This window comes from Heptranchias perlo, chromosome 2 (assembly GCF_035084215.1).
Source record: "Heptranchias perlo isolate sHepPer1 chromosome 2, sHepPer1.hap1, whole genome shotgun sequence".
Classification (NCBI taxonomy): domain Eukaryota; kingdom Metazoa; phylum Chordata; class Chondrichthyes; order Hexanchiformes; family Hexanchidae; genus Heptranchias; species Heptranchias perlo.
In genome coordinates, this window is record NC_090326.1 from 14,183,920 (window position 1) to 14,200,776 (window position 16,857).

Genomic DNA, 16,857 nt, shown 5'->3' on the forward strand with positions numbered 1-16,857 from the left:
ACATTTTATTTCTTAGAGCTGCAAAGATCTGTCCAGTCTGGAATGAAGTTATCTGAAATCTCATTACAAACTCAATTTGCTCTTCTGCTGGTCTCCCTCCAGATTGGATTGTTACACTTGCTAAGCTCAGTATAGCCTGGATTGGTAGAACAATGCAAGCATAAGGATAGATTCAGTCAATACTTCCCAACTCTTGCAGACGTGTTGTCCTAATTCTAGGCCATATGCTCTGTTAAATCTGCTCCTGGCATCTGTGCGGTTCTCTAAAACTTGCCTGAGTACATTCAGATAGCTACAGAAGGAGATGATAATCCACTTAACATGGAAATGTTCCACTGTTGCTTGTCATGCCAAACTGACATTTATAGAATGCTATTAGTCTACAGTTTGCAAGTAAATCCATAATAACCCTGATCTTTGGACTCTAGGGGAATCAAAGGATATGGGGATCAGGCAGGAAAAATGGAATTGAGGCCGAAGATTAGCCATGATCTGATCGAATGGCGGAGTAGGCTCGAGGGGCCGTATGGTCTACTCCTGCTCCTATTTCTTGTGTTCTTATGTTCTTAGAACCCTGATCTTTAGACTGAGGATGGGGGTAAGTTAAAGGCTTGAACCCAGTTACCGCCACAACACCATAAACACCAAACATAGTTAAGTATATGTGAGGGATAACTCTTACTTTTCAAAAATGAAAGAAACAGTTTCACTTATAGTTCTGAGTTCGGTGTGTGCCAATTTGTGTATGAGGGTAAATTGTGAGAGGCACCAAACTGCTGTCAGGGCCTCGCATGCAGCCCGCAATTTTCTGAAGAGTGCTGGCTGAATGTGGGACGGCTTCGTAAAATTTACCACTACATCTTCTCAGGGAAAACTGAAATACTTGAAATTCTGTTATGATTATATAACACAGCCCGATGTTAGCAGGGCTGCGGGTTCTCGGCGGGGGGGGGGCTATCGGGCGCGTGGGTAACGCGCCCGGTGAAATTAGTCAGTTTCCCGCGCGATTGTAGGATCCAATCCACTAATTGGATCCACTTACCTGCTCCTCCGGGTTCCCCGCTGCTGATCTGCGTGCCGGGCGGGCTGCGCATGCGCAGTAAGCTCTGTCAGCTGGAGGAGCTCTATTAAAAGGGGCAGTCCTCCACTGACAGACGCTGCAACAAATAGCAAAAATTACAGCATGGAGCAGCCCAGGGGGAAGGATGCTCCCAGTTTAATGATGCCTCACTCCAGGTATCAATACATGGGGTGAGGAGGAGGGGGAGGACAGAGATCCCCCTCCCGGTGGGCGGGAGGAAGCGGCCTGCCTCTGCCACCAGGACGGCCTGGCTCGAGGTGGCAGAGGTCACCAGCGCAACCAACATATCGCCCACCTGCACACAGTGCAGGAGGCGCTCCAATGACCTCAGTAGGTCAGCCAAAGTGAGTACACGTAGTCTTTCCCCTACACTCCGTCTGCCACATCACCGCCCCCACCCCACATCTCCTTCTGCACTGCCAACACTACTCTATCACATCACCCCTCATACCCACTCAAACCTCATCCTCATCTTACTGCACCTACTCACCTCGCCAGTACTCATCCCACCACTACCACTCAACCCAATCCTCATACAATCTCATGGCTCTATCTCATACTCACCCTCTCGTGCATCTCTTTCACGGCCAGCCTCACTCAACCTGCCACTACCTGTGCTGCAGCCACAGGGCATGCATCACATATGTGGAGTAGGAAGCGTAAGGCAAACGTGTCGTGAGTATGAAGGGGATGCACAAGGGTGTTTGAGGGTTTGTCATGGGTGTTACTTATATTGAATTTCTGACCAACTCACATTACATATTATATTGGCACCACTACTGCCATGTCTTCGCGAATCCTGTCTGGTTTGTGCAATAATGCCCGCTCCTGAGGATCACTATGAGGACCCACAACTGATGCCACCCATTGTGTCACTGCAGAGTGGGTGTAGGTGTATTTGCAGGGTTCTTTTGTGCAGACGACCGAGAGACATCGGCGATGTCCCCGGTTGCACCCTGGAAGGATGCGGAGGAGAAGTTGTTGAGGGCAGTGGTGACTTTGACAGTGACAGGTAAGAAGATGGTGCTCGGGCCAGCCAGGAGCAGCTCGGCATGAAGGAGGCTGCAGATGTCCACGACTACATGTCGAGTGACTCTGAGCCTCCGTGTGCACTGCTGCTCAGAGAGGTCCAGGAGGCTGAGCCCCGGTCTGTGGACCCTGTGGCGAGGGTAGTGCCCTCTGCGACGCATCTCTCTCTGTGGTAGCCCTCCCTCCTATTGTACAGGTGGATGTGTCACAGCACTGTGTTGTGGAGCTCCACGTGTCAGAGGTGGACGGCGTGGATGGCGAGGCTGGTGAGGCTGGTGACGCTGTTCGCCCTCCGAGGAGGTCATGACTGCAGCTACGGCGGCCCCCATCCGCAAGATGTACATCTGAGGGGGTCCGCAAGGTAGGTACATGTCTCCGGACCCTGGGGTAAGTGTGCAGGTGGGTGACTTTGACTGTCCGGAGGAGGGTGGTGGAGGCCAAATTTTGTCCCAAGTGACAGAGTGGCCTCCTGCAATGGGTGAGGGTCTCCCCCCCCCTACCTGTCAAATGGACCTTTGCAGCTGCCACAGGCTGACAGCTGCAACATGTCCATTTGACCTGGGAGTGTTTCCCCCAGTGTGGGAAACAGTCCCACTTTGTTCTAAAATCCCACATAATCCCTTAATCAGGTCAGTTAATGACCTGAAATACCTAAATAAATATTGTCAAGTGGCATCCCGCTGGCTTTAATTGCCTGCGGGATTCCCACCAGCGGGGGCTGCGCACGCACGCCGGCGCGTCAGCGGGGAACCCGGAAGTGCGCAGGCTCGGGGTGGGCTCCAGTACCGTGCCGGGATTCTCCGATTTTCGGAGCCCCCCCGCCAGGAACGCACCCGGTAGCGGGTGCTAAAATAGAGCCCATGGAGTACAAACAATGAGAAAAGGTCAAGTTCCCTTTTCAGTTCACAATTGATGAAACCTTGAGTGAATTATGAATATTTCGGTAACCAGAGAACATAGATTTAAAGTAATTGGCAAAAGAACCAGAGGGGAGATGAGGAGAAATTTTTATATGCAGCGAGATGTTATGATTTGGATTGCACTGCCTGAAAGGATGGTGGAAGCAGATTCAATGGTAACTTTGAAAGGGGAATTGGATATACACTCGAAAAGAAAAAATTTGCAGGGCTACGGGGAAAGGGCAGGGTTGTGGGACAAATTGGATAGCTCTTTCAAAGAGCCAGCACGGGCACGATGGGACAAATGGCCTCCTGTGCTGTATGATTCTATAATTCTTACTTACATAAACTAATATTTCATTGTTTCCAGAGTGTATTCTGGATTAATATTGCACATGATGATGTCACCTCCATGAAATACTTCATGGGGATGACATCACAGGGATAATGTTACAAGTCCACATAGATGGCAGGACCCTTATCGTTACTGATGGACAATCATTGGCAGCAAGTGCCCGGATTTGTGATGTGTGCTATCAGTGACAGAGGCTTTCACAGCACCGAGAGACTTATAACAGCACCCTTCACATTCTATTGTAACTACCTGAGGCACATTTATTTAAAATCAACCTTTCATTGGATGCAAACTGACTCCAGCCAACAGGCGGAACAGATTGGAAGGGTTGAATGACCTACACCTGTTCCTGTAAATGCTGCAAATCTGAAAGTAGGCATGGTGACCTTATAGATGTGACCAGGTCAGAGGTTAATGTGGCCTCTCATGTGTCAAACAAGGATGGGTTGCTGTGCGGAGCCCAGAGAGATAACCCAACAGGAAAATGACAACGATTAAGGTTTGAACATTAAATTCTTGGGGGAAGTGTTGAGGGAAAATTTTTAGAAACAATTTTGATCCCAGGTTATATGATATTTATGATGTGGAGATGCCGGTGATGGACTGGGGTTGACAATTGTAAACAATTTTACAACACCAAGTTATAGTCCAGCAATTTTATTTTAAATTCACAAGCTTTCGGAGGCTTCCTCCTTCCTCAGGTGAACGTTGTTGGAAATGAAATCCACGAAATGAAATCGCATTTATAAATCACAGAACAATGCTTGGTGATTACAGACAGTTTTTTCAACTGCCTGTTGCCAAGGCAATCAGTGTGCAGACAGACAGGTGTTACCAGCAAGGTCTCCGAATATACAAATCACCAAAAAAGAAATAAAAAAAAACAGAGATAGAGAGGTAGAAACATAGAAAAGACAGCAACTGACCCGTTATATTAAAAACAGATAACATTTGTTCGCTGGTGGGGTAACGTGTAGCGTGATCTTGGGTTCATGTCACGCTACACGTTACCCCACCAGCGAACAAATGTTATCTGTTTTTAATATAACGGGTCAGTTGCTGTCTTTTGTTTTTTTTTGGTGATTTGTATATTCGGAGACCTTGCTGGTAACACCTGTCTGTCTGCACACTGATTGCCTTGGCAACAGGCAGTTGAAAAAACTGTCTGTAATCACCAAGCATCGTTCTGTGATTTATAAATGCGACTTCATTTCGTGGATTTCATTTCCAACAACGTTCACCTGAGGAAGGAGGAAGCCTCCGAAAGCTTGTGAATTTAAAATAAAATTGCTGGACTATAACTTGGTGTTGTAAAATTGTTTACATATGATATTTAAGCAGGATATATGGAACTGATCATGTGACATTCATTTGATGACGTCACTATCATGCTTTGTAATTGGTGGTGAGAGGTGAATAACTTTGGTCCTGATGGGTATGATTTATTCCCTGCAAACTACGACTTTCCAATGTGTGTGTTATTTACACACTGCAAAACCTTTCTGAACAGTCTATTTTACTTTGCTTTTGACTAATTTCGGGGATTGAAGCAGCAAGGGACACATACGATGATGAAGACCAAAATGATCAAAAAAGCAATTAACACTATGAAATAAAAACATATGAAAATAAATAGAGTGTACGTCAGAAGTCAGTGTCCTATGAAAATTTTAATTATTCCTTTCTCACCTGTGTAGTCAAAATGTTGAACAGCAGCTGATGGAATAAAAACCAGGGCTCTGAGTCGCATAAGACTATTTTTATTTGATTCTTTAGAATAGTGTAAAACAAGTAGGGTCATCTGATTTACTTTCAGTGTTTCATTGCAGTTCACGATTCTTGAAGTGCAATAAGATATATGAAAGATCAAACTGAATAGATTGATTTATTACATCCTAACCTCCCTATAAAAGTATGCTACAAAAATGCAGTTAAACTGAAAAAAAAAACACTAAAATGTTTGCTCCTTAAAATCCGGGTCACTGAATTATCCTCCCACTCAAAAAAACATTGTAGATTATTTACTGATTTTTTCTTTATGTAATGAAATTACAAGTAGCACCATAAAATAACATATTGTAGAGACAATTATGCAGAGATTAATTGGAGTACAACCCAAGATGTTTTATCTGCTGGCAATTTAATGTTTGATGTTTCATTTTATAAACCACAGTCAATATTACAAGGCATTGATCAAAGAAATTAGAAAATTTCAAGCACTTAATGTCCGAGGTTATGAATATTCAAAAATCTGGAACTCTAACCTTAAAATAAAGTACTAGTGCTGGAAGACATTGATGTGGATGTAAGTTGTTACATTTTAATCACTCCATCATTGGCGGCTGTGCCTTCAGTTGCTAAAGCCCTAAGCTCTGGAATTCCCTCCCTCAACCTCTCTGCCTCCCTACCTCAGTCTCCTTTTCAGGACACTCCTTAAAACCTACCCTTTTTTTCACTCGTTCATGGGATGTGGGCGTCGCTGGCAAGGCCAGCATTTATTGCCCATCCCTAATTGCCCTTGAGAAGGTGGTGGTGAGCCGCCTTCTTGAACCGCTGCAGTCCGTGTGGTGAAGGTTCTCCCACAGTGCTGTTAGGAAGGGAGTTCCAGGATTTTGACCCAGCGACGATGGAGGAACGGCGATATATTTCCATATATATATTCCGGTGATATATTTCCTCTTTGACCAAGCTTTTGGTCACCTGTCCTAATGTCTCCTTGTGTGGCTTGGTGTCAAATTTTGTTTGTTAAAGCTCCTGTGAAGCGCCTTGGGACGTTTTACTACATTAAAGACGCTGTACAAATCTAAGTTGCTGTTGTCTCAAACACAAATCTGTTATATTAAGGATAATGTTCTGCTTTATTTGAGTTTCATTTCAATGAGGATTATTGAGACTATTTTTTTTCTCTTTTTATTTTCAACCATAATTGTTGCTCCTTTAATTTCCGTTCACCAAAGGTGCGGAAAGAAAAGTGTTGGCTGCAAGCTTCAAAAGCTTGAAGGAAACAAGTTATTGATTGGTCTGTGCTAGTCAGCGCAGTGCCTGAAAGACAGGATTCATGTTCACCCACAGTGAACTCACCCAACCGTAGTTATCACCTAATGTTTTTTTATGGGCTTTCTGCAAATGGTCTTCTCCAGAATGTTTGACTGAAGCATTTTTATAAAAATTACTCCAAGCCGTAATTGTGCGAATTCGATGCGAGCTGTGGGACGATGGGCCAAATCCGGGTTTGTTTTCTCATAGCGTCAAGTTGAAATAACGTGAGTAGATAGTGAGAAACCATTTCCTCTGCTGGGGGAGTCCAGATGAAGGGGACATCATCTTTAAATTGGAGCTAGGGCCATTCAGGAGCGAAAGCAGGAAGCACTTTTTCACACAAAGGGTAGTGGAAATCTGGAACTCTCTCACCCAAAAGCTGTGTATGCTGGGGGTCAATTGAAGCTTTCAATACTGAGATTGATACATTTTGTTGGGTAAGGGTATCAGGGGATTATGGATCAAAAGCAGGTAAATGGAGTTGAGATACAGATCAGCCATGATCTAATTGAATGGCAGAGTAGGCTCGAGAGGCCGATTGGCCTCTTCCTGTTCCTGATGTTCTTGTGTTCTTATGTGAGCAGGCCGTCTGGCCTCCTGAGGCAAACTGGTCCAACTCTTTCCAAACCACTGCAGGAAGACTTGAGTGAAGGGTGACTTTGCAATTGGAGCTAGTGACCGTGTATAGTGCCTGTGCTATAGGGTCACGAGCAATGATATTTGAATCAAACTGATGAAATTTAATATCAGCGGCTTTGAAATATTTTATGTATACATTTTTAGTATCAGGCACTTACTTTAAAATGAGCTACTTTATCTAGCAATAAGTGTGATTGTTACACAACCCAAGCATACACAGCTTAAGTGTCTTCATTTTGCTCTGTAGATTGAAAAATATTTAATACTGCACATTGTGAATTAAGTCTCAAGGCGGTGAAGTAGCTTAAAATACCAAGTTATAGTCCAACAATTTTATTTTAAAATCCACAAGCTTTCGGAGGCTTCCTCCTTCCTCAGGTGAATGTTCCACATTCACCTGAGGAAGGAGGAAGCCTCCGAAAGCTTGTGGATTTTAAAATAAAATTGTTGGACTATAACTTGGTGTTGTAAAATTGTTTACAATTGTCAACCCCAGTCCATCACCGGCAACTCCACATCATAGCTTAAAATACCTTAAGGACATATAAGAGAAATACATTTTGTATTACACAATGATTTAGACTCCCAGCAAAATATAAATAATAAGTGGTGCTTTATTTATAACCCATCATTCTGCCAATTAATTAAAAGCTGACAGAGATTTAACAGGACTTTGCTGAAATGTTTAGTTCACTCCATCAAATGCGTCCAGTGAACAACACAACACCCTTGTTTATGATGTTGTAATATGTTTACAGGTAATTCTTCTACATCCTGATGAATGGGACTGTAACAGAAATGAATGAATAGCTTTGTCTTTTGTGTCCATGGGGGATGGTTGATTTAATTTGGTTTCCATGTCGGTGAGACGAGAGGAAGAGCTCAGGGTTCAGCGGAAAGACAGATTTACTGGGAAACGGGCATTCCAGCGCCAGGATAGCCAGGATGAGACTTGGATCTTATTATTGGTCTAATCAGCATTTTTTTTTTAGCAGCAAAAACCAGAGCAGATGCAGCTCTGTGTGAGGCCAAGGCTTGCAGATAAAATGCAAGGGCAGGGCTGCATGTGCTAATGACTGATTATATCGAAACAGACGCCAATCTGTTAGTACCTATACATCACTACATTTACAGACCTCCAACTAATACACGTCCCTAAACTCATTTTACAAGAAGAAAAGGAAACTTGAGAACATATTTTCAGGATATATAAATATAGGTAAACAGGTCGGTAGATGGGAAGAAGAATTACATAGAATTTATAGCACAGAAACAGGCCATTCGGCCCAGCTGGTCTGTGCCAGCGTTTATGCTCCACACGAGCCTCCTCCCACCCCTCTTCATTTAACCCTATCAGCGTACCCTTCTATTCCTTTCTCCTTCATGGACTTATCCAGCTTCCCCTTAAATGCATCTATGCTATTCGCCTCAACTACTCCTTGTGGTGGCGAATTCCACATTCTAACCACTCTCTGGGTAAAGAAGCTTCTCCTGTAGTGGGTAAGTTGTTAGAGGGTATTCTGAGAGACAGGATCTACAGGCATTTGGAGAGGCAGGGACTGATTAGGAACAGTCAGCATGGTTTTGTGAGAGGAAAATCATGTCTCACGAATTTGATTGAGTTTTTTGAAGGGGTAACCAAGAAGATAGATGAGGGCTGTGCAGTAGACGTGGTCTACATGGACTTCAGCAAAGCCTTTGACAAGGTACCGCATGGTAGGTTGTTACATAAGGTTAAATCTCACGGGATCCAAGGTGAGGTAGCCAATTGGATACAAAATTGGATTGACGACAGAAGACAGAGGGTGGTTGTAGAGGGTTGTTTTTCAGACTGGAGGCCTGTGACCAGCGGTGTGCCTCAGGGATCGGTGCTGGGTCCGCTGTTATTTGTTATTTATATTAATGATTTGGATGAGAATTTAGGAGGCATGGTTAGTAAGTTTGCAGATGACACCAAGATTGGTGGCATTGTGGACAGTGAAGAAGGTTATCTAGGATTGCAACGGGACCTTGATAAATTGGGCCAGTGGGCTGATGAATGGCAGATGGAGTTTAATTTAGATAAATGTGAGGTGATGCATTTTGGTAGATCAAATCGGGCCAGGACCTACTCCGTTAATGGTAGGGCGTTGGGGAGAGTTATAGAACAAAGAGATCTAGGAGTACAGGTTCATAGCTCCTTGAAAGTGGAGTCACAGGTGGATAGGGTGGTGAAGAAGGCATTCAGCTTGCTTGGTTTCATTGGTCAGAACATTGAATGCAGGAGTTGGGATGTCTTGTTGAAGTTGTACAAGACATTAGTAAGGCCACACTTGGAATACTGTGTACAGTTCTGGTCACCCTATTATAGAAAGGATATTATTAAACTAGAAAGAGTGCAGAAAAGATTTACTAGGATGCTACAGGGACTTGATGGTTTGACTTATAGGGAGAGGTTGGATAGACTGAGACATTTTTTCCCTGGAGAGTAGGAGGTTTAGGGGTGATCTTATAGAAGTCTATAAAATAATGAGGGGCATAGATAAGGTAGATAGTCAAAATCTTTTCCCAAAGGTAGGGGAGTCTATAACGAGGGGGCATAGATTTAAGTTGAGAGGGGAGAGATACAAAAGGGTCCAGAGGGGCAATTTTTTCACTCAAAGGGTGGTGAGTGTCTGGAACGAGCTGCCAGAGGCAGTAGTAGAGGCGGGTACAATTTTGTCTTTTAAAAAGCATTTGGACAGTTACATGGGTAAGATGGGTATAGAGGGATATGGGCCAAGTGCAGGCAATTGGGACTAGCTTAGTGGTATAAACTGGGCGACATGGACATGTTGGGCCGAAGGGCCTGTTTCCATGTTGTAAACTTTTATGATTCTATTCTATGAATTCCCTGTTGGATTTATTAGTGACTATCTTATATTTGTGGCCCCTAGTTCTGGTCTCCCCCACATTTTCTCTAGTGATTGGTAAATATTTGGGTGAATAGATAATAAAGTATGGGGCAGGTTTGATGAATTAATGTTCCTGGTACAGTTTTTGTGAGACAGGAGAGTAAATCTCACGGATGGGGATCAGCTCTGTCCAAACAGTCTCCCGTTTCTTAAAATAATCCTTCTACGAGCTAAAATCCTGAACCTAGATTTACACCTGGTTTAGGTTTTGTTTTGGTTTTGTACAAATTGTAATGAGAGGTGAGTTTTCTAAATTCCTTTCAAAGTAATCAATTGTTAAAGATGCTGTTCACTCGCTTTAGAAGTAACCTTTTAGTGTTGAACATTATTCTTCCCACGGTGGAAGATGGATGTGTGGGGGAAGGGAACATTTTCCACTCATTGCTCTTAATGTTAGGATCAAGCACCGATGGATAAGGTGCAGCATGGGTTAGATGTAATTTAAAGCTTCATGTACTCTGTCCTGACAACATACCTTAATCCAAATGCCAGGACTGCACACCTTCATACATCAGTGTGATAGTTTCATTTCTCAAATAAGTCAGCCTCCTATTTCTCTGAGTGAAATTACGAATTTAATGTAAATTTGCAACAAATTATGGACAATTTTTTGCTGAGAGCTCACGCCCACCGGGAACTAGTTTGGAAGTGCCCACGTTCATCTGGGAACATTACAGCTTATAGACAGAGAGGACTTTCTTCCCATCGATCTGACCGGGACTCGAGCCGAGGTGGGAGGATCCAGTTCCAATGTTATGAGTCTTCTGGCCTTCCTCATGTGTGAAATTGGCCCTCCTGCCTTGTCTTTGGAAACAGTGCCATTTTCTATTGAGCTGTATTGCTAATATTGTCACATAGTGACTCAAAAAGGTCAGGATCCTGTTCATTCAGTCAGCAGTCCCACGATCAGTTCTGTGGACAGTTTGTTAACATACAGACGATTGTAACACCTCAGCTGCAAATGGAACGCTGTCTAAGTGCCTTTGGGGTAAATTTTAACGGGGAGCCGGGAAGAGGGGCGGGAGCAATTCCTGACGGGTAATCGGGAAGTACGCGTTTCCCGGACGTCCTCGTGATTTTGACGTAAGGATGTCTTTCATTTTTTTTTTTGTAGGTATCCCGTCCGACAGGCCAGCCGGATTGACAGGCTGGTTGTCAGTCGGATGGGAGAACGGCCAGGGAGCAGATGCCAGTAGGTAAGTCTTAGATGGGGTGGGGGAGGGGGATCGGTCATCGGTGGGGGGGGGGGGGGTCAATCATTGGGGGGGGGGTTTGCTCATCGGGGGAGGTCGGGGTCAGGGGTCATTGGGGGAGGGTCAGGGATCATCGGGGGGCCAGTCATTGGGTGGAGTCAGGGTCGGGGGTCATCGGGGGCTCATTCTTGGGGGATCGGACATCAGGGGGGTTGGAGATCGTGGGGGGGTGGGTTGGAGATCGTGGGGTGGGAGGGTTGGAGATTGTGGGGGATGTGGGGCCGGCCGATCAAGTGTGTGGGATTGCAGCTGGTGGGCTTGTTGGGCCGGGAGGAAACACTCCTGCTCCTCCTGGCCCACAAGGAGTGCAATAAAGGCACTTACCTGTTGATTGGGGCCTTCCTGACTCCTTTTACGTGGCGTGAAGTAGAAGGCCCAGGAATCCCGGCCCTCAGGGGTTAAAATTAAAAAACCTGTCAAAATGGAGGCCCGCAGCCCACTTGAAAGATTTCACTGACCAACCCGCCTCCTGAGAGCGGATTGGTCACCTGCCCTTCAACCTGCCTCCGTGGAAACCGGAAGTGGGCGGGTCGGTGTCGGGTTTTACATTTTTACAATTTGTACCTTCTCACCCACCCCCAACCTACCCGCTCGTGGGATTAAAATTTATCCCTTTGTGTCTAACAGCCCAAGATAGGTTTCATTCCAATTTTATAATACGATAAGGAACCAGGGACAATAATGTTTCCTGTATTTTCCAAGACTGACTTTGTTTGAATGCTGTAATGTAATTTTTTTTTGCCAACTTGCAAATAAAAATGATGGATGATTTCTGTGGTGCAGATGTCATCTCTACATTTCTGCAAGTGCTTGTGAAACAGTGTATTTATGCTGGATATAAAGGATAAGATGAAGATATGATTGCTGATATTTATAAAGTATTGTTTATGTAGGTCCCTGAGAGGTGAGGTGCAAAAAGAAACTCAACCCTAATTGTTAAGCTTCACGCTCACATCCCATTAGGTCTGCGCTGAGCTGTACAAAGGCTATTAATGACTTAAAGAAAATCAACTCTATTTTCTGAAGGCCACAGAGTTTCAGTATTGGCTCCCACCTCCATCCCTGACGCAAAGCTTCACAGAAACATAGAAATAAAGACAATAGGAGCAAGAGTAGGCCATTCAGCCCTTTGGGCCTGCTCTGCCATTCAAAATGATCATGGCTGATCGTCTAACTCAGTACCCTGTTCCTGCTTTTTCCCCATATCCCTTGATCCCTTTAGCATTAAGAAATATATCTATCTCCTTCTTGAATACATCTAATGACTTAGCCTCCTCTGCCTTCTGTGGTAGAGAATTCCACAGGTTCACCACCCTCTGAGTGAAGAAATTTCTCCTCATCTCGGTTCTAAATGGCATACCCCGTATCCTGAGTCTGTGACCCCTGGTTCTGGATTCCCCAGCCATCGGGAACATCCTCCCTGCATCTAGTCTGTCTAGTCCTGTTAGAATTTTATATGTTTTGATGTTTCTTCCTCCTTCAATCCAGTTGTGTGGTTCCAAGCTGTCAGCAAAAGCTGCACTTTGATTCGTAAACAAGAGGACTGCCTCTGTGAGGGGAGGAGGAATGGATCCTGATGGTCTTTTCACCCTGCCCTCTCCTCCCAAAATTGCCAGAATCTATTCAATCTCACCCAATGAGGATAGGCAGGTTTGAATTTCACCTGGGGTTGGGAACCGACTTACTACCACCAGTCGTGTAACCTTTGCTATGTTGTTTTTTTTTTGGTTTAAAATGGATTTAAGCCCCTCCAGAGCTTTGAGCACATGATCCAGGCTGACACTCCAGTGCAGTACTGAGGGAGTGCTGCACCGTTGGAGGTGCCGTCTTTCAGATGAGACGTTAAACCGAGGCCCCGTCTGCCCTCTCAGGTGAATGTAGAAGATCCCAGGGCCGTTTCAAAAAAGAACAGTGGCATTCTCCTAGTGTCCTGGGCAACATTTATTCCATGAGAACAGATTATCTGGTCATTTATCTCATTGCTCTTTGAGGGACCTTGCTGCGAGCAAAATAGCTGCCTTATTTCCTACATTACAACAGTGACTACAATTCAAAAAGTACTTCACTGGCTGTGAAGTGCTTTGTGTCTTCCGCTATATAAGTTCGTTCTTTCTTAATCATGCATTTGTGAATTGAAGTTACCTTCTCAAAATAGCATTTATTGAGTTGTAGAAAACTTATATCTAATTTAAGTCATGGTGTAATTTACTACTTAAAAGTTGCCTGTCTACTAATTTTATGTGCATTAGTTCAAAATAATTTTTAATGCATTTACCAAGCCGAGCCTGTCCTGTTCTTGCTCAATATCCACACACTTTCCCCATAGGGTCACAGGAAACCAATCAGATATCCACACACTTTCCCCACAGGGTCACAGGAAACCAATCAGATATCCACACACTTTCCCCACAGGGTCACAGGATACCAATCAGATATCCACACACTTTCCCCACAGGGTCACAGGAAACCAATCAGATATCCACACACTTTCCCCACGGGGTCACAGGATACCAATCAGATATCCACACACTTTCCCCACAGGGTCACAGGATACCAATCAGATATCCACACACTTTCCCCACAGGGTCACAGGATACCAATCAGATATCCACACACTTTCCCCACAGGGTCACAGGATACCAATCAGATATTCACACACTTTCCCCACAGGGTCACAGGATACCAATCAGATATCCACACACTTTCCCCACAGGGTCACAGGATACCAATCAGATATCCACACACTTTCCCCACAGGGTCACAGGATACCAATCAGATATCCACACACTTTCCCCACAGGGTCACAGGATACCAATCAGATATCCACACACTTTCCCCACAGGATACCAATCAGATATCCACACACTTTCCCCACAGGGTCACAGGGTACCAATCAGATATCGACACACTTTCCCCACAGGGTCACAGGATACCAATCAGATATCCACACACTTTCCCCACAGGGTCACAGGATACCAATCAGATATCGACACACTTTCCCCACAGGGTCACAGGATACCAATCAGATATCGGTTGTGCTTCAGCTTGGGGACATGTTACTAGTGGTGTCCCCCAAGGTTTGGCCCCAGACCCGCTACTCTTCATGGTCTTTATTAATGACCTGGACAGTGGTGTTGGGAGTGTGGTAAGTAAGTTTGCGGAAGGCACCAAAATCTGTGCAAGGGTCAAGATGGTAGAGGAGTGCCATCAAATCCAAAAAGATTCAGATGTGTTAGGGGAATGGGCCCCACAATGGCAAATGGCATTTAATTTGGAGAAACGTAGCTTCACGTATGTTGGTAGGGCCAACGCAGAATGCACGTATCATTTGCACAGAACAATACTGAAAGAGGTTGAGAGAGATAAAGCTCGTGATGTTACTGTGCACAGATCACTAAAGGTTCATAATCAATGTAGAGAAACTGTAGCTAAAACTAACAGGGTATTGGGTTATATTAATAGAACCATTCAGTATAAATCAAAGGACACCATTTTGACTCTTTCCAGGTCACTGGTCAGACTGTATCTAGAGTACTGTGCCCAGTTCTGATCTCCCCATACGGAGGGTGATATATTGACCTAAGAAAAAGTCCAGAGAGCTACAAGAATGATTCCTAGCTTAAAGAACCTCAGCTACTCAGATAGGCTCAAAGATCTTGGTCTATTTACTTTAGAGCAGCGTAGACTTAGAGGTGACGTGATCGGGGTCTATAAAATAATTGAAGGACTGGATAATATCCCTATTGATAGATTATTCCAGTTTAACAGATTGAGGAGGACTGGGGACAGGAGTTTGAACTACAAGAGTAGGATTAGACTGGATGTTAGGCGGTTCTTCTTTTCCCAGAGAGTTGAGAGCCTCTGGAATACATTGCTGGCTGGTGTGGTGGGCACTGACTCTCTGCCTTCAAGAGGGAGCTGGACCAGTTCTTGACTGGGGTAGAGATCGCATCATATAGAAGGTAATTGTCTTTATAGGTGACACTTGGTCCATGTGATTCCTGGACTGGTTTTGATCGCCTGAGGGGGTTGGAGAGGAATTTTCCAGCATATCTTTTCCCTTATTGGCTCTGGGTTTTATCTCTGGTTTTTTGCCTCTCTCAGGAGATTACATGGCTGCGGGGCGGGGGGTGGGAGGTCGGAGGATGGGAGGAAGTGTTCAGCCATGATGGTCCGGCTATCATGGTGTAGGGCAGACTTGAAGGACCAGTTGGTCTTTTGCTGCTTTTCAATTTCGTATGTTTGTAGGTTTGTATACCCACACTTTCCCCGCACGGGCCACGGGACAGCAATCAGATATCCACACTTTTTCCCCATAGGTATCTACCGCGCAAACACAGCAACTTGAGAACATTCAATGCATTTCAATGGTGAGGCAGTTGGCGAGATGCTGTTTTCGCGAAGCTAATGGCGGAGCAGCGTAACTCGGACAGCAACTTTTGGATATTGGCATTTAACCGCGCATCTGCTCCTCGCCTGAAGTTACTGAAGCATTAACGACGAGCGCCATTAGCTTCATCGTTATTTGGACAGCAAAATCTGGCCCAATGTAAAATAGTCTCTGTGTAGTGGGGGCCTAGATATCGAAGCCCAGAAACTGTACTTTTATCCTAGTGCGATTCCAAGGTAATTGTGGGGTAATTCTGGCAGAGGGTTGGAAGATGTGGCAGAACCTGGATCTGGTGGGTACCACTCCATTCAAAAATAACCTGCAAATCGTTGTGGGAGTGGGTGGAAGAGGGTTAGGGCGGGCAGGCATTACTTCTGTCTGCCCGCCCCTTATGTACGGCCAACACCTTGGTGGGGCCTTAAATTGGGGGTGTTCCTGGGTTATCCCTGTAATCTCGCGAGATATGCCTGTGAAGGGCATAGTGGGACCCATGCTTGCTGAGAGTAAGTGTAGTTTCCAGAAGGATCGATTACTATTTAAAAACGGGTCTCACCCTCGTGGGGAAAAATTGCTCATAAATAGGCTGATCTTTGCCTTCAGACTGAGCGGCCTCTGGCTCACCTTCTTGGAGATGCTGATTGCCGTTGTGAGACTGCAGTAGCTCTGTGGGGCAAGCGTCCCATATCACGGCTACAGGTGCTGGCACTCACCCCTACTATTTAAATGACCCCATCTCTGGGATTTGGGACAGGGTCATCGCCAGGTCAAAGCAGTGAGTGAAAGTTGCCCCTCACCCCATTCCCGGCAGTGCAACAGTGCCAAAAGTTTTGTACCCTCGTCTGTTTTACAGATATTGCAGTAATGTTGAATGCTTCAGAATATTAACCTGTTTGATAGTCTATTTATGAGCGATATGAGAAATATACAGTATTATCTTTAATTTACTTAACAGTTCCAGTTGATGTCTTATATGATATATCCCTCAACCAATGTAAAAAAAATAGTTGCTTGTAGGAGCTTACTGTGCACAAATTGGCTGCCACGTTTCCTATATTACAACAGTGACTACACTTCAAAAGCACTTCATCAGCTGTAAAGCGTTTTGGGACGTCCTGAGGTCGCAAAAGGCTCTAAATAAATGCATGTTCTTTCTTTCTTCTTTAACTAACTTAAGTCTAGAACTTTTTGTTAGTGATTTCTGTGTCCACAATTTTAACAGAGGTGATTAACACCTCCATT